Raw genomic sequence first — 23,486 nt, 5'->3', positions numbered from 1 at the left:
GGGCTGCATGCAATTTCAACTTGGAGGCGACAACTTTTACTCTTTTTGGATCATCTTCATCTATGACTTCCATTTCAAAGTATTTCTCAAATCTTGGATACTCTTAGAATATACCAGGGTTAAGGTCTCCTTTGAAATCTGAAATATCTAGCTTTACCTTAGAGTTCTTTTTTGTCAATGCCTCAATAAGACTATTTGTAAGATCTGATATCCTAAATAGCCTTCTGCGAGTTCTCTGGTTCCTCTTCAGACTCATTCAATTTAAATCTTGCGTCCCTCTAATCTTTGAAACACTTCACCAGTTTTCCTTTGACTCCCTGCATTCTTCCTAGCTCTTCTATCCCAATTGATGTGGACCGTACTGTAGGCCATGCATTCAATTGTTCAAACAGCCACAGACACAGAAAAGTATCTAGAAATAACAGTAATCTGTTAGCTCTACTTACATTAATCTCTGAAAAGGGAAATACAGAGCATGAAGATTGACTCTCTCTATGCTGAAAACAATTTTTTTAAATTTCATTACTCCTGTACTCACCATTACCAACAATGGAGCATTATTTAGCCCTTAGTTAAGTGTAATGGACACCCTAGAATTGCCCAACAACTGAATCAACCACTGATAGGAATTTAGTCAAATAATTTGCATCCAACTCTTAATTTCTCCGCTCAATGTTTAAACCCTTTTATGGCTCCGGAAATAAAATGTTTGTTTGTTTTTATGTCTTTGCATAGATTTGAAACCACATAACATGAATAAGAAGGAATTTATAATAATATGCAAATTGAAGATTGAACTATTGCTGAAATAATATTAATTTTCAACTAATAAAATCAAATACATAGCAGACTTTTCAACTCACTAATTACTCCAACATTATAACATAATTTTTCAATAGTTACTTCCCATTTTGTTGCTACAGTAATATGAATAGTGCCACGCTACAATGTTGCTACAGTAAAATCTGCCTTCAATCAGTCCAAGACCCACATAAAATCATCCCTTCACAATTTCATAAGCATCGGACAAGAAGTGAGAATGATATGAGCAAACACCCAATCTGTAATGGAAATGCGCCCAATCTGCCCGTTAATGAAGTTGATAGTAATGAATTAAATTGATAGCAATGAATTCCAAAGGTCAAACCCCAAGAGAATGATGTTTAAAATGTCACAAGAAAGGATAGATGTCCTTTAATGCCAAGAACTGATATCTGCAACTCACACATCAATCTTCTTCTCATATTCAACCCATCCAACACTGCATACTTGTCATCTTGAATGGTGCCCGTAACTATCAAAATGTTGTTTGGCACCTTGTCATAAATTTGATTCTTTTGGGGTATCATTTCAACTCTCATATTTTTGAGCCCTTAATAGTATGCATTTTGTAGTTGTTTTTCTAGAGAAATTTTAGATGTGGCATTATAAGTGAAATTATAATTTCCATAAGGTGGAGTCTATCCTAATCAAAAGTAATGCATACAAATAAGCATAAATTGGCCTAAACTAGTTAATAATGCTCATACCTGTCATCTTGAATGGTGCCCGTAACTATCTCAGAAGCCTAATCATCTCTTGCATACTCCACTGCAATTCAATCTCTCCAATCTCTTGAAACCTCTGCTAGAGCACATAAGTGAGGTCTCCAAGATAAAGCATCAACCACCACATCTTTCTTACCTTTTACAAACTATATATCAAAGTCACAAGCTTGTAATTTAGTAACCCATTTCTGCTGCCGATCATTAAGATCATGCTGGCTCATGAAGTATTTAATACTATTGTGATCAGTTTTGATCACAAAACGCCCACCTACCAAATACGAGCAGAATTTGGCCAATGCATGCATTATGACCAACATTTCCCTATCGTAAATAGAATAGCTCCTCTCTACTCCTCAGAGCTTCCTACTCTCGAATGCAATTGGGTGTCTCTCTTGTATCAATGTTGCTCCTATCCTGTCTCTTGAAGCATCACATTGAAGCTTTAATGGCTTCGTGAAATCAGGTAGAGCAAGAATTGGACAAGATGACATCACCTGTTTGAAGTGGTCAAAACATCTCTGTGCTGCCTCTGTCCATGTGAAGGCTGCTTCCTTGGTAAGATTTGTCAAAGGTGCGACAATCTGTAAGAATCCCCTAATGAACCTCCTGTAAAAATCACATAAACCAAAGAACCCCTTAAGCTGTCTAAGGTTTGTGGGAGTAGGCCAATCCGCAATAGCTCTAATTTTTTCAGGATCAACTTGAACACCATCAGCACTAATAATATGCCAAGGTAAAGGAGCTCAGTCATGCCAAACTCACATTACGATTCCTTGGCATACAATGACTCTCTATCCAAAATAGATAACAACTTTGAAATGTGGCAGGTGCATTGGTTAGCCCAAGTGACATAACCATAAACTCGAAGTGACCATAGTGACATCGAAAGGTTGTCTTCTCGATGTCCTATGCTCTCATCTTGATCTGGTGGTATCCGGATCGTAAATCGATTTTGGTGAAGAAGCGTGCACATGCAACTCATCAATCAACTCATCAATCCTAGGAATGGGATACCTGTTTTTAATTTATTTTTTATTTAGTGCCATGTAATCGATGCACATGCGCATCATCCCATCCTTCTTCTTCACTAGAACTATTGCTGAAGCAAAAAGGCTTTTGCTAGACCTAATGTGCCCCATCTCCAATAGCTTCTTAATTGCCTTCTCTATCTCATCCTTGTGTTTCTTAAGATGACGATAGGGGTTAATCATGACCGGTTTGGCTCCCTCCTCAAGCTCAATAACATGCTCTATTCCCCTGTTAGGAGGAATCCCGTGTGGAATATCACCAAATACTTTGGCATGACTGTCAAGTATCTCTTGGATATTCAGTGGATGACTCTTTACTTGTGGCTCCTGTGGAGCTGGCATGATGGAACACTCTGTTGCCCACTTTATGTCATTATGCGGAAAAAGTCTTTGCATTGAGACTACTATGCAACTTCCATCTGAAAGTCCTCTGACTACAACAGTTCTTCCCTCATGCTGGAATCTCCTCTCTAGTTTTGTTAGGTTGAGTGTGAACTCAACTAGCGAGGCCATCCATGTCATGCCGAGGATGACATCATAGTCTCTCATGTCTACTACATAGAACTCATCCTCCAACTCATAGCCATCTCCAAACTTGATGTGAAGATTAGATATCTTCCAAGTGTATAATAATTTGTCACCATTAGCTACCATGACTCTAAACTCGGCATGCTCCTAAGTCTGTAAACCTCTTGTGGCTACTAATCGTGCATCTGAAGTTATGCGTACCCCTAGTGTCAATGAGAGATATCACTTTTTGCCCCTAGATAGTACCCTTCACCCTAAATGTGATTGCCTTTTGAGCCCCTGTCAATTGTGCCAATGACCTATCATCCTTAGGAATGATGTTTTCCTCTAGAGTGTTACTCTTATCTGAATTAGAGTGTTGATCCTCCCTCTCTGACCGTGACTCCTCTGCTGACAAATACTCCATTTGATTTGCCTTAGCCTTGAGAGGACACTTATGAGATAAGTCCCAAGGCGCTCTACAATGAAAACACTTCTTCCTCCTCAACTCATTTAGGGTGTCATTATCCAACTTCCTATTATCCCCTTTTGGTTGTGCATCTAGGTAAAAAGGTTTTTTGTCCTTATCCTTATCCTTCTTCGTATGTGAATCCCTAGGCTGAAATATGCTTTAAAAAAAAGAAGGTGCTAAGTCATGAGCCTTCTTAGTGGTCCCCTGTAATGTAGCTGAGTCATGCCCCTTGACCCAACCTCTCAAGGGATCTGAGAGCCCATCCATAAATAGCACTACTAATCTCCTCTCTAAAATATCTGTAACCAACATAGCTAACCTTTGACATTCACTGATGTATGTCTCAACTGATCCCCACTGCTTGAGTCATGCCAACTCTTTAAACTGTAACTCAGGATCTTTGGTATCAAATCTCTCTTTGAGTCTCTCAGTGAACTCCTCGTAAGATGTGATTTGATTATGCCCCAAGGTTACCATGGCATGGTGCCACCACTCATGCGTTGCGCCAGCCAAATGAAGAACCACATACTTGATAGTCTCCTTCTCAGGCATTGGATTAAGCTAGAAGTATGTATTTACCTTTTGCATCCAAGCTTGTGCAATCATTTTTCCTGAGGCATCATAATAAGGTAAAGAAAGTTTCCCAACTTTCATTCTCAGCTCAAAGTTTTGATTTCTCCCCCTTGCTCTAGGCATGTGTCTCATTCTCAAGTCCATATAATCTCTGAAGGAAATATTCGTTTGAAACTCCGGTCCACTAGCCTCCTAATCCCTCCTGGACTGATCCTGTAACTCAGTAATCTATTGTTCGTTTACCGGTTGAACAAGATCTCTGGGGTGGAAGGTGGATAGAAGAGGTCTCAAGCTCGTTGTCCAAGCTGGGTGTGTAACATGTCTAAAGTTATTAACCTCATTCCCATTGTTGTCATGTCCATTGTTATTACCATTAATGTTACTCTTAGGACCATTGTTGTTGCTTCGGCCTCCATATTATCATTGCCCCCATTTTCATCGCATGCATCACCTGGATCAATATTGACACCCATCCATCTAGCCATAGGCTGCAACATCACATCCATTCACCTATTCTGCTCCTATCGCATACACTGCCCCTCCTCTAATGTACTCGATAACCATTTGAACATTACCTCTCCTTGATCTGGATCAACATTCCTGCCTCTGCCTAGTCCTGTATTCCTATCATCTCGGTCACCCATACTACTGTCTTGTTCAAGGAATATCTCCTATGTGTCTGTATGACTTGATTCTATGTCCACCTACATGGATGAACTAGATCGCTCACTCTGTGAATCTAAATCTTTGTTGTCTTGCTCTCGTATGGCAGAAGTTAATGGCCTCTGTCACATGCTCAAATATACATTCTAAACCTGTTTTATTTTTTACTTTAGTGTTTTAACATTTTGTCAAACACTTTTCCCTTTATGCGGCTATTCCAAATTCCCTATAAGGCTTCCACAGGATGGCAAGACAACCTGACTCTGATACCACTGTAATTGGCACCCTAAAATTGCCCAAAAATTGAACCAATTGTTGATAGGAATTTTGTCAAATAATTTGCATTCAAATTTTAATTTATCCATTAAATATTTAAACCCCTTTATGACTCCGGAAATAAAATGTTTGTTTGTTTTTATGCTTTTGCATAGATTTGGAACCACATAACATGAACAAGAAGGAATTTATAATAATATGCAAACTGAAGATTGAACTATTTTTGAAATAATATTAATTTTCAATTAATAAAATCAAATACACAACAAACTTTTCAACTCACTAATTACTCTACCTTTATAACATAATGTTCTAGTAATGACTTCCCATCTTGCTGCTACAGTAATATGAATAGTGTTGCTATAGTAAAATCTGCCTTAAATCAGTCCAAGACCCTAATAAAATTATCACTTCACAATGGCATAAGCATCAAACAAGAAGCGAGAATGATATGAGCAAACACCCAATCTGCCTGTTTCTAGAAATGCACCCAATTTGTCTGGTAATGAAGCTGATAGCAATGAATTCCAAAGGCCAAACCACAAGGGAATGACGTCTAGAATGTCACAAGAGAGGATAGATGTCCCCTAATGTCAAGAATGGATCTGCAACTCACACATCAATTTTCTTCTCATATTCAACCCCCCCCAAATAAAGCCACTAGCACTCCCTTTTATTCTTTCTCCAAGCGTCCATTCCACTCGCATGAGCAATGTGGGATAAAATATGTGTGATATAAAACATATTAAAATAATCACTTATTTCTCTCTTAGGCGTCCCTTTTGAATTGCACACATTCCTATAAAATTTAATATTAAAGTAACACTTTAATAGCAATATCACAATTTGACTTGCTGTGGAAATTATCTCCTACTTATCAACACTTTAATATTTTATAACTAAATTAATTGTTACTTTAATAATACTTTAGGCATACAAATATATTAGCTATCAGACTCCAAATAGCATGAGTGATAGCTCATCGGAAAGCTTTCGCCTCAGAATATCAAATTCAATCACGAAAACTAGCCTCCCTTAGTCCTATTGACTTATTAAAAATATTAAGTATGCCTGAAACTGAGTAAATCAACTCTATTTTGGCCCAAACTGGAGATGACTAAGCTAACACACACACACTTGGTTGACTGCTAAAATGGGGACATTGCATTAAGGCAAAAAAGACAACTCACAACTTTTCTCCTCTTATAGCAGTTGGAAAGAGGGAAAAAAAAAAAACCCAAAAAAATAAGACAAATAGCTGGAAGAATAAATGGTCTACAAGAAGCCACCAACATTTCAGCATTAGGTAAGAAAATATTCCATTAGATTTAATCAATCCCATACATTAAAAAAGTAAGCATCAGGGTAGAAATCTCTAGTTATATCATCTCCTCCTCACTCTGTGGTAATGACATAGCTTAAAATGCATGTGGTGCCTTTTTTCATGTGAAACTATATTTTATATAATTATATTCATGGTGTGGTAATTATGTCTATAATTTGACAAAACAAAAATGTTTGTGGAAATTTCATTGCTTAGCTATTTTTTCTCGCACATTCTATTACATCTAACTGGAGTGCTCAATGATTTGTGCAAATCTCTACCCACATCTCACTGTCCTTCAGTCTCATATTCAAAACAAAACCAAGCTCTAAACCTTCCTAAGAGAGCTGCAAATTCAACTTAATGTATTTGAAGAAACCATTATTGGCTTTGATTACAAGATTGGAAGCTTGCAGGATAACATAAAATGACATGCAACTGATACAGTTGCTGGCTATAGTTTGGTTTGAAGGTATTTATGGATGAAGAAGGGGGAGCTTACTAATGTTATACTGGTGGACTGAGTGCTTAGAAGATGTAATTTTCTATAAAAATAGTTATTCAGTAGTAGCAACTTCCATTGCTCAATTGATAGATCTTTCAGATTTTGTGAGATTCAAATTGCTATCTAAATTTGTGAGATCAAAACTGTTGTCCAAGTCGTTGTATGACTGCTTTTTACAGTTGTAACTATTTATTTTTCATGTAATGTCTATTTGTTTTTATCCAATAAAAATAAGAGTTTGTATTTATGATGTGTGATAATCACATGCTATTTTGGATGATCATATATTTATTTTCATTTGACAGGAGTGTATTGCATGAGCTAATATCTTCAACAATGAAAAGATCTATTAAGAAACATGTAAAACAAAGAGATTAACTTTTTCGTAACTTGCCAAAGGATATTAGGACCCCATAGAAGCATCATCATAACAAAAATACTTGTAAAATTGCATCATAACAAAAATGCTTATAACATTGCATCATAACAAAAATGCTTGTAAAATTGCATTCTAAGCATGATGGAGGTTGTGCATGCTCTTTGTTGTTTGATTACGGGAAATAGGATTTTTGTTTATTTTTAAGGTTGTGATTTAGTTTATAATGTTAGTATTTTCATTTACACTTGGACATGGTAACATTGATGCTAGAGGCCTCTTTTATCTTGGTTTGGTTCTATAGTTGTTGGAAATGAGATGTAAGATCTAGGTTTGTATTTCTACACTAGTGTTTTCATTTCACTACATCAATGTTAATCAATTGCTCAATGACCTTTGGATATGACATGATCACTCTATATATTTATCAAAAATTTCAACTTATCATGTTTTAATATATGCATTCAAAATGCATTTGGATGCATATGAATAAAGAGGAGGCTATGAAAGAAACAAGCATATTTAACAAAAACAAAGGAGGCAACAAGAAGAGTCCACCAAAAGCATTGAAATGTGCAAATGATACACTTTGTTATCCTTCTAGGAAGTATAAGTTGAGTCCTTTTTCTTTTTGCAATTACAACATTGAGGAATGTGTAACACATACAAATTTAGAAAATGATGATTTGTTTGCTAACTACTCTTTAGATGATCTGAGCATTTTCTTTGGTTATATATTTCAACCTATAGATTGTGCCTTATAGAGGATGGATTTTATGCTTGTGTGATATTACTACGTAGCATTAGGATCATAGATGATCTATGATTTTGGAAAAATCATAATGACGATATTTTATGGGACACGTCTCTAGATTTTGACAATAAATTCTAAACACAATTTTTCTTTAACTCTCAAAATAACACAATTTTGACATAATAATTCTTCTAATTCTTATATTTAAGGTTTTATAATATATAAGTGCACACCTTATCCATGTTTTCATACAATATTTTAAATTTCTCTACAATATTTAAATTTCCTCGATTTTTATATAGCCAACCCTTAGCCATCCTCGAAGTTATAGAAATATCTTCTTGTTCACAAACTTGCCTCTCCCTCGCCCCCCTCTTCTCATCCCCCCCATCATCCCTATCTCAAAGACTTAGGGTAACTCTTTCTTTATGATACATAAGAATTCCACATGTTATCCATTGTAGAGGTGCAATATCTATTAATTAGACAATCCTCCATTTATTTGAGTTTAAGTGAAGCATGGTTTGTACTTTATTGGATAGATAAGCACTTACAACATAATACTAGTTTTCATTCATTTTTCAATTGCTAGATTTAGGATGGTCAAGATATGGCTTAAAGTGCTACATGAATTTGAGCATCTTGTTATGTTGAGTTGTACTAAGAAAAATAACTCATTTTTTTTTTCCTTTTGAAAACTATCATTAAGGATTAATCATAGAGGAGGCCTATCAGTTTGCAGTAGAGATATATGAGAAAACTCCAAAAGGTGTGATAGTTCTAGGGAAAGAGATAAATCATCAAGAGGAAGAAGACAATTGAATCCTAGAAAGCATTATCTAGATACAAATGGAGAGGCAAGCCCTTCTTAGATTAAAATCTAAGGACGTAGAGGAAGAAGTAATATATCAAAATAGAGGAATTCAAAAAGAGGAGTAGGATTTTATGGAACATATTTTTAGTGTGGAGAGCTTGGTTATAGAGTATCTAAATGTCCTCAAGTACAACATAGAAGTGGGAAGGAGAAATAAAAATCAAATCATCTTAAATTGGAGGTACTTCAATTTAATGATGACTTATCACCCATTTAATGCAAGGTCTTCATTTATTTACATTTCTCCCCTTTTCTTCTCATTCCTTCTCATTTCTCATAGGAGGAATTAAGGTAGGACATAATAGAAATTCCTTGGTGTTCCTATTTCATGGCGCAAAGCTCGAGGTAGGATCTAGCCACCGAGGTCCTCCTTTGCCTTTTTTTCAATCACTCATAATCTATTTTCCGCACTATAAGGTTGGGTTCCCATGGAGGGGGGCTTCCTAAAAAATAGAGCAGTCATCATTGAGATTTTTTAGGAATGTTTAAAGCTAAATGGTCTCATGAATCATAGAATGTATTACAACTTATAATTTTGAATTCCTAAACTTAAGGAAGTTTGGAGGATTTTAAATTTTAAATTTAAAAAAAAAAACTTTCCTTTTTTTTTCTTCAAATTTTCTTTTATTTGTTGACATGTGGCTCAAAGTTTTCCTACACTGGTGGGGCTATTTCTAGCTCCACCCCATTTTCACCCCATGAAGAGGGCTAAAAATTAGGGGCTCCTATTTTGGTGGAAAAGATTCTAAATAATCCTTTAGCCTCCAAGAAAAAATCTCATGGGACCTCTATTTCCTAAAAAATAGAGCCCAAGCCACTCTCATGGGACCCCTGCCTAACAGATTTTTCTCAAAAATTGCGCCTAAATGTTGATGACCAATATGCATTTTGGGGCCTCAAAGGATTCACAAAGATTATGGGACTTGGTTAGCAAGGACATAATGTGTCCTTGCTTAGGACCTACTTTTGGTCCACTTCTTGGGTCTCAAGTCCAGATTGATTTGAGGTGTTAATAGGTGCAATTGACCTATGGGAGAGAGTTTATTCTAAGCCCTTTATAAGCCCATCCATTTAGCTCATTTTGTATCAAGCATTTGCGCTCAAGCATTCAAGCCATCTTCAAGTACATTTAAGGAGATCATTTTGCAAGTATTTGGAGATAAGATCTCTTGTGTTCAATGTACATTCAAGGAGTTCATTTGGGGGCTTCATCATCCATCTTCCACATTCATGACATAAAATTTCAAGATCTAGCTTCCTTCCTTGGTGATAGAGGAGCTTGTCACTAGGAGAGGGTTTCTTACTTGCATTCATCTTCATTCACATTCCTCTTGATCCAATTCAATTGATGAAGTAAGCTCACTACGTTTGATTTGAGAGATCCTACTATTGTAAGGTGAATTTGTGCATTTGCTTTACTTTACTGGGGTTTGTCCAAGGTAAAACCCCCACTAACAAAATAAAATCATTTTTGTTGCAGGTTGTAGATCTTAGAATGAAGAGTAGGTCGTGAATTCAGATGCCCTTTTCATTAATTTTTAGAGATTTAGAAATTGTTTCATGTTTGAAGTTGCTCATCAAGGTTGTATTTCATCCCTATTGCCTAAATTTTTCCTTGCTAAGAAAAGTTGACTTTGCTAAGCAATAGATTTTTTTTTGCATTTCAGAGATCTCACAGTTTCAAGTTTAGGGTTTAGATTATTTGCTAATTAGAGTTACACAAGCATAAGAAAACCATATTCAAAGTTTCTTTTCATCCTTAAGGAATGTCCTCTAATTACCCTCTTTATTTCAGCAGATCTACTTTCTAAATCTTGTTTCTTAATTTTATTTCATAGCTCTTTCTACATGAGGGTTTTAAGGATTTTTTGGATTCTTTCTCTAATTCTATAACAATTAGATCTTTTTTTGTATTAGTCACCATTCATCATTTGGTTAGCATTAATCTCTTTGGATCTAATCACCTTAGAATTGGATTTGAAGGGACCTCTTTCCTTGGTTCCCCTTTTGAGGTGTTAGATAATGTGATGAACTTAGGTTTTCTTCCTTGCTTCATATCCCCCCTACACATCTTTGGTGTACCCGACTTGTGCCCCCTTTCTTTTTTGAGTTTGATTGCTTTGGGTGTTTACACATCTTTGGTGAACTTGACTTGTACCCTCTTTCATTTTGGAGTTTGATTGTGACAACTCTTTCTTTTGTGGTATTAGAATCGCTCTTTCCCCTTCTTTCTATTTTAGAGTTAGATTATTGTATTCTATTATGTGATTGATTGTTAGATTCAACAATATGTTAGATTGCAATCTCTCTTTATTTACTTTCATTTGATTAAATCATATTCTTTGTGATTTACTTAATAGCTTAAGGCTAGATTTTTCTTTGTGTGATCTTCCTCTTGCCTCTCTTAGTGCATGAGCTTCAATACCTTAAGCTCTACCTATAGAATTTTCATTAGGAGAAGTTGTAGATTCATGGCTTCCATCGATCCAGAATCTTCCTCTCTTCTCTTTAGAAACCTTAGTGACCCAATGGTTTTCCATGATCCTAATCCTTCCATGGACAATGACTCTTCCCATTCATCTCATGATGAAGATGATGCTTTAAGTGTTCCTCCGGAACAAATTCATAAGCTTGCTACTAAGATTGATAAAATGCATGAGTGGCTTCTTCAAGGGATTCACAATATTGATATTATTATTTCTTTTGATGGTCTTAAGGTGATCCGTAATGATGAATACAATGTTAATTTTTTGTGTGGTCTTTCTCACCTTGTCCACTCTCATGTTTTCCCTTTGGCTCAAACCGCGTCTAAAATATGAATTGTCCCACCCGTCACTAGTGTTTAACCCTCCTAGCCTATTTCCACATCTATATCTAGCATTCCTACATATGTTCCTCCTATTGTGACTACTTCTATTGGACCATTCAATCCTTCTATCACAAGTCTTCCTATTCCTTCTCTACCAATGAGTGTTCCACGTTCTTAATTGCCTACCTCACAACCTTCATATAACAATGTTCCTTACACTTATCCTTATCCTTCTACTATGGTGGTTCCTAGTGTTCCACCCATAGCACCAACTATTTCCTCCAATGATTCCACTATCCTTAACCTTGCTCAAATTGTTTCTTCCTTGCAACAACAATTTGCATCCTTAACTCAATCCAAGTTTAATGTGCCTACATGTGACATAGGCGGTCCTTTATCTTTATACATTATCCATACCATATCCCCTTAATTGATATGTCTCACCTTGATACATATAAAGGTAAAGGTGACCTTGTGAGTCATCTCAAAACCTCTTAGGTTTCTATGTAGTGATAATGCTTATGGTCATAGAATTTTGGATAAGTTGTTTTCTTGCACTTTTCGTGATAAGGCCTTGTAATGGTATTGTTATTTGCCACCTTATTTTATTTACTCTTTTCACAAGCTTGCCAATGCTTTTATCCAAATAATTTAGAATAACATTGGTCCTCGAGTATCTTTAAATGATTTGATGCATTGCTAACAAGGTCCCAAGGAAAAAGTGACTAATTATATTGGTAGATTTAAGCATTTGCATGCTCAGATTTCTTATCCTATGCCTAATATTGATATTCAACATATGTTTATCACTAATTTATAAAATGACATAAAAATAAAATTTTGCTTACAAAATTTACTTCATTTTCACAACTTTGCCTAGCACTTCATCATTATCAATTACAAGTGAGCCAGTTTGAGAGCATCGCTCCAATGGCTCCTGTACTTGTTGATAAGAGTGATGTCGCACCTAGCCACAACAAATTCTAGAAACCTAACAACTATGTCAAAATCAACAAAGCCATGAATAAGTAAATGAGCAAGTAGCTGTTGCATCCAAAAGTGTCGCAACTTCTTCCTCTAGTTTTCAGATGAATCATAAATTTACACCTCTCTTTGAGTCTTTGCATTCAACTATGGGGAGGTTATTTAGTGCTAATATTATTACACTCCCTCCGATTAGACCACTTCTTCTTTCTACCAAATCAAGTCCATACTTTGACTCTAATGCCTTTTGTTAATATCATTGTCAACTTGAACATGATACTAAGGGTATATTGATTCTTCTTCTCTCTGTCCCTACTTTCTTCTTGTGTGGTGGTGCCATCAAAGGTGGTTGAAGCTCACACTATCAATGTTATCGTTGTAAAATTAATATAAGATTGACTACAAAGTTGAGAAGAGAGAGAAGCTTTAAGACAACATAAAAAGCTTTTAAAAGTGGGTAAAAAACATATTTTGATTTTTCTATTTTGTTTAAATTGAAAATAATATAAATCTAACTAAATTGAAAGTAACCCATAGAAAATAGAAATAATAATTACAAACATAATTAGAAACAAAACAATTTTAAACTTAAACTATTTATATTAAAAGAATTAATTTGTTTGAATTAAATGAAACCATTCATTTCCTCGTATGTAAAAGGGAACTTGTAACAGTCTTTTTCATATTTAGGTCTTCTTAGCCCTCCATTATGTATTGCGTCATTCGATTAAACGTTGTGAATGAAAGAAAAAGGAAAGGAAAGGAGGTTTTATAGTCCATGACACTATGCCATAGTTTTTGAGTTTACATATGGTGACAGTGATATGGGACTACCTCGTACTCTTTTTCGAGAGGCGCTTGGCGCTACAAACGAGGCATACATACCCTACCCCCTAGTGCGATTTGAACTTGTGACCTCTCTTTCAAGAGTACAAGTTCTCCACCACTAGGTCAACTCAGCTTGATCGTAGAATACCCAGTTTTTTTCTCATTCTAGTCGATGGATTGAAAAGTTCGTAATACTTTATATTTAAATAAATTACAAAAAATGGTTATTGTCAACTCCGACTTTAGCTCAGTTGGCAGCGTGGAGGACTGTAGTGGGATATAAAATTCCTTAGAAATCCTTAAGTCGCTGGTTCGATTCCGTCAAGTCGGATAATTTTTCACCTCTAAAAGATTTGGCCCTCCTTGTTCGAAACGTATGTGACGGTTTATATTAATTTATTTTTTATTAAAAAATGATAAGGCCCTCTTTGTCCGAAATGTATATGACGGTTTATTGTAATTTATTATTTATTTTAAAATGATAATACGGATTTGGCCCTTTTTGTGCGAAATGCATATACAGCCGAGAATGGTTGTTTATAGTAATTTACTTTTCATTTATAAATGGACGACAATTTAAATGACAAGAGACGCAAGCATCATAGTTTGCCGACGTTGGGGTATGTGAAATTAATAGATTGATGTTTTTTGGTAAGAGACAACTAGCATTAGCATAATGGTTGTAGAGGTGTAGGTGAGTGAGAATAAGGTTACATAGTTCGAAAGTAGCATTGCAAATGCATTAATTTTTGCCTAGAATTACAAGATGGCTCATATGTTTTCATAGAATAAAGAAATTTTTTATTATGAAATAATATCTATATAATTTCATATGTAGATTTGTAAATAGTAAATAAATGTAATACATATAAATTTTAATATTAATGAATAAAAATAATGTAATAAAAAGAAATAGAATATAACTATTGAATTTTCGTACATAGTTAAGAAAAACTTAATAATAATTTATATATCTTTTAGAATTGAACTTTTTTTTTTCTTTGTGGTTATTTCGTGTAGTATGTTTTTTGTTATAAAATATAATTATTAATTTAATATTGAAATGTATATTGAAGCTTTAAATAAATGATAAATTGTTTAAATGAATAATAATAATGAATGATATAATTTTTAAATTGTAACACTTATGAATTATACATATTACAAACACTATTATCAAATAAAATTGAAAAATAATATTGTTAAATTTTTTTTGATAAAAGTGAAATAATAGTCATAATTTAAGTAGTTTTATTAAAAAATTAAAGTTTTAAAAAAATTAGAAATTCAAGTGCAAGGATATAACATTTAACTCTATATTTGATTAAAATATCTATATGGTAAGAAAAATGGATAATGATAATTATTATTGATTAGACCATTTGTGAGGTGGAAGAGAAAAATTATTGTTTTTTAAAAAGCTAATCCACTTGTAGAGATAAAGTTGTAATTAATGCATTGATAGAGATAAAGTTGTAATTAATACATTGATAAAGCTTATGATAAATCAATGTATTTGCAAAGTGTTTGAAAATTCTATATTTGTATGTAATGAAAATTAATTTTCCTCCTTACTATTTTTGCTCTCAACCAATTGCACTAAAGATAATTAATTTTTTTCATATTTGAAAATCATAGATAAATGTGTCAACATTACAAATATGTTTAAAAGCAAAAAAATCTGTGCCTCCTATTGGTGGGATGAAAAAGTTATTTGCATCACATCGATGCATAAGTATCCTGCCGTCGACAGGAACTAATAATAAGGGTTGTGGAGAAAAAAATATAAATATAATAAGGGTGATCTAAGGATCATGGATGATTAGAACATGCCATTTATAGATTTACATATATGAACTAAGGAAGTAATGACATTTACTTTTTCTTAAAATATGACACTATGGTCAAGAGTATTTAGAAGGTTGTAAGGTGGTCAATCTTAGATAATTATGCCATAGGCATTTTTCCTATACGGAATGTACGATCTAAAATTCCAATCCAATGGTTTAAACCTTAGATGAGGCCTTGATGACCATCGAAGTCTTCCACGCAACTATACAACTATCATAGCAAATATTAACTTTAAAAAATCTTAACCATATGAGTAATGTTAATTGAAACCACAACAAGATACTCATACACAATTAGCACCGGATATGTTAACGAGGGAAACCGTTGATTAGAAGGAAAACCATGATGGGGATGGTATCCACAAGATGATATACTAATATAAATATTCCTTGTTAGATGATAGACCCTGTTAGGAGTTTGTTACAACATTTAGTACCTATGAGTCCTTGTTAGGAGACTTTGAATCCCTGTTAGGAGATTCCAACCCTGTTAGGAGTTCTGGAAGATAGCCGAACCCACTGCCCAAACAACTTCAAGGTTAAGATCAAAGAACCCACTATCCAAATGATCTTTGTATTATTCTTTGTAGAATAATAGAACTGAAATGTACTTCTTCCTCTATCTCTGTCTTGTCAACTAAACTTTTGCTCCTTCAAATTTTGTAACTAGATCTCATATTGCACATCCAATGATCCCTTGGATCACTTACACACACACATTCATCAAACATGCCACTCCTTCTCGCACTACACACTAATACTTTGCATTCCACTTGATCCTCTTAATCAAGATCTTTACATCAGCAAGGAAAACAACTTTCCTTTATACCTTATCTTTATAATAATTCCTTGAGTTGGCCTTGAGGCTTTCCTAATTGATTAAAATAAGATTATTTTACAATTACAACAACACCGTCGGCTCACAGTCTATACAAAACTTCACACATGTGAAACCACATCTTGCCCACATGTTGGCATCACCACATGACTGTCGTCTATCACTATGTAACTGCGCATCTCTTCATTACATCTAAAATGAAAGATAGCAATAGATCATCAAAACTATGTTTTCCAATGCTTTTTTTCTACACTACTTCCGCTAAATCAAGTGTAACTTCTGTACATCATTTACTTGGACTTATTCCTCTTAACCATGTCATCAGGACATGCAACATATCAATACTCTTCAATGCTTAGGACACTCCTCCAATGTAGTATCATCGACATTCATGCTAACATAGCCGCTCATGAAAAAAGTAATTTTTGCAAAAATGGACCAATCAACAACCAAGAAAGCTAAAAAAAGATCAACCATTAGTACATGTGCAATTGACTGTTAGTAAATGTATTATCGGCTAGTAGTACATGTGTTCTCATTTTTTAGGGCTTTTTAAAAGTGGTAATTAGGGGGAGCTATATTGAACTACCAATCATTGGACCCCCAGTGACTACTGGGTCTCTTACCTTATTTGCATCAGTGTGAAATAAGAAACAAGGCCTCTCATATGTCCTTGTTGTCTCTAATGTCCATTCATGGAATCCCTTGAGGTTATGCACAAGATGTTGTTATTGAAATTTAGACATACATCAAAGATAAATGCATTGGTTTTTATTTTAGTTTTGGTATTTGCAACTGTTTTGGTAGACATATATGCAAAATTTTATAGTATAGACAAGGTGTAACAATTGTTTGACAAAATGTGTTGACAAAGATGTCACCCAATGGGTTTCTATGATTGTATAATATTCTTGAAATGGATAAATGGAAACCTTCACCAACCACCATGTTCATATCCATTGACGACTCAAACAACAACCCACTCAATGATTCAGAGAGAGAATTCTTCCATCGAAGAATTACCCCAAATCAAGCCTTTGAGAAATGTTATTTCCTAAGGTCATTGAAACTATTGATCTCCACTCCAATCAACTATACAAACCCTTCCACAAAATTCTTGATAATATTATGCTTGTCTCTAGACAGTTGCCTCAATTGCTTATATCTGTCAGACAACTTAATATCTTACGTCATACTACATCTAGTCGAAGAGGGTAGAAGATTCAAGGATTTGATTGTTTCAAATAGATAGATGAGCGATATCATTCTATCATTAATAACATGCTCAAGTCCGTGATAGATTCCTTGAAATGTGAGAAACATCCAAGGTGATGGACCTATAGCCCCTCCTCATGGGACTCTTGCATTGCCCCCTCATCTAAAAAAGTGAAAGCCCTACATTAGTAGTTTGCCAATAAAGCGTATCTTCTAAACTTGAACCAAAAAATGTAGAATATTGATTGAAGATGAACGATGGCGTGTGTAGATGTCAAATCATAAGTTTTCTTGAAGCTAGTATCCTCCATCTACCAAATTGAAATTAGTAAATATAGCTAGGATAATCAAATTAGAGAAATTCGTATATTCTAGTTCTAAAATATGAATTATGGGTATGATGTCCAATCGAGATTACCTCACATCCTTCTTGAAAATGGTCTTGTCACATCTTTATCTCCAAACTTGCACATCATGTGAAAACATGTGAAGCTAGGAATGTGGACTGATGGATTTCTTGGATGGTTGTGTAGTGCTTGCCCCTAGTTTGCATTTCTGTTATCATTGTCGAACTCTTTTAGGCCAATTTTATACTTCATTATTAGTAGTATTGTTTTGAGATTATCAGATATTGTTTCAAGTTTAGTTGATTATATGATGAGATTACTTGGTACTCTATATTTCATGTATGCATGATGATTATTCAGTGATTTCAGTAATTGATGATGATTAGTTAGATGGATTATTATGTGTTTTCTTATAGATACTTACCCCATACTGCATGTGTATGGTGTGCATGTATTTTTTTTTTACGTATGGCATTTCTGATGTGGTTAAGGAAGAGAGTTGTAGTCACCTGCTAGTTGTGATCTACATGATGCACCACTTCCTACCATTGCCTATGTAGCTTAGAATATTGTTTTTATACATGCATGGATTTTATGCAGGTTGCAGGTATCGAGTATCGACTTCCCTGAATTGCTACGATGAGCGTACCCTATCGCATTATTTCAATGGTAAGAGAGGGGAGATAAATTCTAAAGTCCAAATCCCAAACCCTTAAGCCATTTGTCCTAGATAATTAGGACAACTATATGAGTTGTCTACCTTCTGAATGCGTCGAGTGATGTTAATTCGTGATTATAACCCTTTAGTTTGATTTTGTATGTGTTTTTCTTTAATGAGTTTTCGTATGTTGTTTTATGAGTCTTTGGTGAATTTTCTATTAATTAAGTCTAATCAAAAGATTAAATTAATGATTTAATTTAATAAAAAATTATTATGATATTTTAATATTTAGTTATATTTAATTAATTAGAAAATTAATTAAATAAAAAGAATTAAATTTGAAGATAAAAGTTATAAGAATAAATTTAGAACGTGATAATATTTACTTAATTTAATAGTAATATATTTAGAGTTCATTTTAAAATAAATGCTAAATATTATTATTTAAGTTAATAAATATTTTATCGATTAAGTTTGAAAAATAAATTAAAAAGTGATAAAGATATTAATTTATTAAAAGTTTTAAGATTGCATGAAGTGTGCATGAGATAACATTTAATAAATAAATTAAAAAAGAAAAGTCAAGTGAAAATTAAATAAAGTTATTTTATAATTCAATAAACATGCATGGAAAAGATAAAGCAAATAAATTTAATAAAGATATTTTAATTTGCATAAAGCGTGCATGAAAAGTAAAATAAAAGTTAATAAAGAGTTAAAAGTGGTGAGCAAGGAGTCCTCTTGGGTGATCGCACAATTAGTGACCTGAATTTAGGAGAGAAATCCTTATTAGCATTTGAGAGTTCATTTTTCATTAACTGGACTTTGGAGGAGCAATTTCAAGGGGAAAAGGGTTTCAAAAAAAGAGAATGGCTGCATATTTTGTGCGGTTGTCATCTTAGCATGAGATCCAAGTAGGATCTCATGGTTTATTTGTACAATAGGCTTTTCTTGTTCTTTGATCTTTTGTCTTCTTTGTGTCTATTGTGTATTTTGGTTTCAGATTGTTATTTGGGTTGAAACCCTGGTATGTGTGTTATTGTTCTTTGTTTTAGAAATATCTGTTTATGTTTCAAGAGATTGAAACCTTCATTTTGGAATTATTGCTTTTCATTTCTTGAAAATATTTGTGTATGAATTTGATTGTTCTTTGTTTCCAGAAACCTCTATAAATGATATGATTAATTGAAACCCTTGTTTAGAAATCTATATTAATCTTCATTATTGAAACATTTGTGAATTGGAATCGAATTGAAAACATTCATGTTGCAAGTCAACTAGGGTTTGTTCTCAAAAATTAGATCTATATTAAATCGATAATAGGTTTGGAAGAATCATTGTTACCCTTATAAGAGAGAAAAAATAAACAAATGAAAACAATAGCAAAATAGGAATTCGTTGGAAAAAGTGGTATTCCAAGTCTGTACCTGGAGATTAAATTAAAAAAAATTAAAAATACTTAAATGTTATTTTTGCATTTTTAATAAAATACAATTATAATAACAAAATAAATAAAATAAACATCGATCCCTTCCATAGCCATGTTTTAGAATTTATGATTTATAAAATAGGACCAAACGTATAAAACACTTAAACTAGTTTATTCAAAAAAGAAAGAAAATGGTTTCATTGGAATACGTAAGGACTGTTTTAAAATTACTTTTCTTAAGAGCTGTTTTAAGATAAAAAGGAAAACTTACAACTTTGTTGATTTAAGCTTCTAAATTACTATATTTGGCATCTTAGCTCTTCCATTAAATTCTAACAAAAAAAAAGGAACTTTTGGTCTAATTCAAAAGCTCACGTGGAGCCCCTTAAATATGCTCTCTTCCTAAATTGACTCTACTTTTAGTAGAATAAAGTAGAAATGTATGAAGGTTTGAGTAAAATGAATTAATCATTATTATATGTTTTCTTCTATATTTATCTTATTTACTATTATTATAAGTAAATTTGTATAGATTGATTACACACACTTGAGATATAGATTAATATATTTATCTTGTAAAAAAATATAATCTAGATTAATAAAATGGAGAAATAATATAGATTCAACGTTTTATATTTATAATTAATCATTTTATTATTGAATATATTTTTTATAGGAAAATAAAAAATATTAAAAATAAAAATAAAAATTGAATTAAATTTTTGGTTGAGTTTTTTTTCAAAATCTAATGAATTACGAAAGTTACTTTTGTATGTACTTTATGTGATATGTGGTTTAACAATGTTGGGTTCAGGTTGACAGTCTTAGGTTGTTACCAAAGGCTCGGGGGTTATGTGTTTGTTATGTCATGCTGACATTTTAATCTTGATCTTTTTAACCCAACCATGGTGATGTGTCTCGTATGCTCTATGATGTGTGTTGATCTATTGATTGTTATTTCTTTTCAGTGTTCTTGTGTGAAGTTGAGGTGATTGTTAAGAGATAATTGACTTAACCATTTTTGAGTCCTCGATCCGTTATTTTTTGGTTGCTTTCCAATCACTATGATAGGATTGAAGTGTTTGCTTTATTCTTGGTGATGTCATGTTGTGACATGTTTGACTTAACCATTATGAATCTTTGATCAATATTTTGGGATGCTTTCTAGTTACTTGTAGAGAATTGATGTGATTATTGTGAATTATCTTTTGATGCTTTCCAGTCACCTTTATAGGACTGAGGTGATTTTATATGATTATTGATTTATGCATTTATGAGCCTAGGGTAGGTTATCTAATTGTAATGTCAGGAAGTGGCTTGCAATGGGGGTCATGGCCCTAAGTGGTTCCTAAGGTAACTCATTGTAAGTTGTTTAATAAGTGAAAACACTACACTAAATGAGAATTTAATGAACCTAATAAGAGTCTTTGTACGTTCTCACCCATGCCTTGAGTGCCAGTACAGACTAGGATGGGAGTAGAGAGAATGCTTGGTTGTGACCTTGCATCTGTAGTATGGCTTGTCAGTACGAGAGGATACTAGTGGCCGCATAGGGATCACTAGGGGGCTGGGGTCCTGAGAGACTACCAGGGTAACTCTAGTGTGATTCATGCGATGACACTTGCCCGCTTACATAGTAGGTTTCCAACGTGTCTTGTATGCCTCTGGGTCTAGATGTTGATCTATTTTGGAACCTTTGAGTTAGTATACTTTTAGGATTTTGTGGACTTAGAGAGTATTTGTGTTATGTGGTTTGATATCCTATTTGGGACTTGAGACTATCTCCTCAGCACGGTGGGAGTGGTCCATTTAGGTTCCATGTGGTCGGGTGGTAGTGCTTTTTACTCTTACCATTGAGATCTGTTCGTAGTCACCATGGCTGGAGCATTCTTTGTTTGCATTTCATTTCATTAGATATCTATGTATCATTATTGATGGATGGTTATATTTTATGATGGATGTTTGTTCCTTTTATGATGGATGGATATATCATGTATAGTGGATGGTTTCATTTATTTTATTGTACTTGTATCATGGATCTGAGGAGGATGATGTATTTCTATTTCTACATATGTATATTCTTTTTAGCCTTTCATACCCTATGACATGTACAGTGGATGATTGAACATTATGAATCTTATTGCTAAGTGGCATTCATAACAAATGTATATTATTTAATTGGACATTGGACTTTCAAATATTTTTTCATATGGATGTGGTATTTATTAGATTTAGTATTAATTAAAATTTAAATGTGACTCAACGTCTTGGGATCCTTAAGGAATGTAACCTGTTATGTATGCTTATAGATGGTTGTATGTTATTGCTTCTGCTACTTTATGTTTGATGTGTATGTTTTATCTTTCTTGTTTAAAAAAAAATGTTTTGAAAACTTAGTGAAACTTTAGGTTATTTCTTTTGGATCCCTTAGCAGGGCGTTACATCTGGTATTAGAGCCTGAGTTTACACATTGGGAGCTTTGGGTATATTGGAATGCCACTAGTTTTAACTAGTTGAACTGAAACATAACTTAAACTTTTATTTGTATATTTTTCAAACTTGAACACTTAGACTTCAAAACTAAAATTATACGTAGACTGAAAATAGAAAAAATTGAAAATTTAAAGTTATCTATTTTTAAAACATGTACTTTTATCTATGCTTTAAGGTAGTATGCCCTTGATTGTCTTTGCAAGCATTATGTTTAGAGAGTGTTTAGGGGATCTATTTTAGTATTTGTTAAAAGAATGAATGTTGGATCAATATGGTTTTTGGTTTACTATTAAACTAGAATCATATCGCTCTAAGTGACTGAAAGTAGTATGTTATATGGTTATCATAGTACCTTGTTATCATGGATATTATTGTTGTAGTGATCTCAATGGAGTCATATTTTGCTACAGGGGGAAAGGGTCCAAGGGGACCCATATAGTGAGTTCTTTAGTTTCACCATTCTCATAGGCTTCCAAGAGTAAGCCTAAGTCTACGGGGGGTGGATGTAGTGCCTGCCCCTAGTTTGCATTTCTATTATCATTGTCGAACTCTTTTAGGCTAGTTTTATACTTCATTAGTAGTAGTATTTTTTTGAGATTATCAGACATTGTTTCATGTTCAATTTATTATATGATGAGATTACTTGGTACTCTATATTTCATGTATGCATAATGATTATACAATGATTTTAATAATTGATGATAATTAGTTAGATGGATTATTATGTGTTTTCTTATGGATACTTACTCCATACTGCATGTGTATGGTGTGCATGTATGTTTTTCTTTATGTATGGCATTTCTGATGTGGTTAAGGAAGGGAGTCATAGTCACCTACTAGTTGGGATCTACACGATGCACCACTTCCTATCATGCCTATTTAGCTTAGAATATTGTGTTTGTACATGCGTGGATTTTATGCAGGTTGTAGGTATCGGGTATCAACTTCCCTGAATTGCCAGGATGAGCATACCCTATCACATTATCTCAATGGTAAGAGAGGGGAGATAAATTCTTAAGTCCAAATCCCAAACCCTTAAGCCATTTGTATTAGATAATTAGGACAAGTATCTGAGTTGTCTACCTTCTGAATGCGTTGAATGATGTTAATTCATGATTATAACCCTTTAGTTT

The sequence above is a fragment of the Cupressus sempervirens genome, chromosome 7, assembly GCF_028749045.1.
Source record: "Cupressus sempervirens isolate cs-2001-9-10 chromosome 7, ASM2874904v1, whole genome shotgun sequence".
Lineage (NCBI taxonomy): Eukaryota > Viridiplantae > Streptophyta > Pinopsida > Cupressales > Cupressaceae > Cupressus > Cupressus sempervirens.
Note: the sequence above shows the minus strand (reverse complement) of the source record.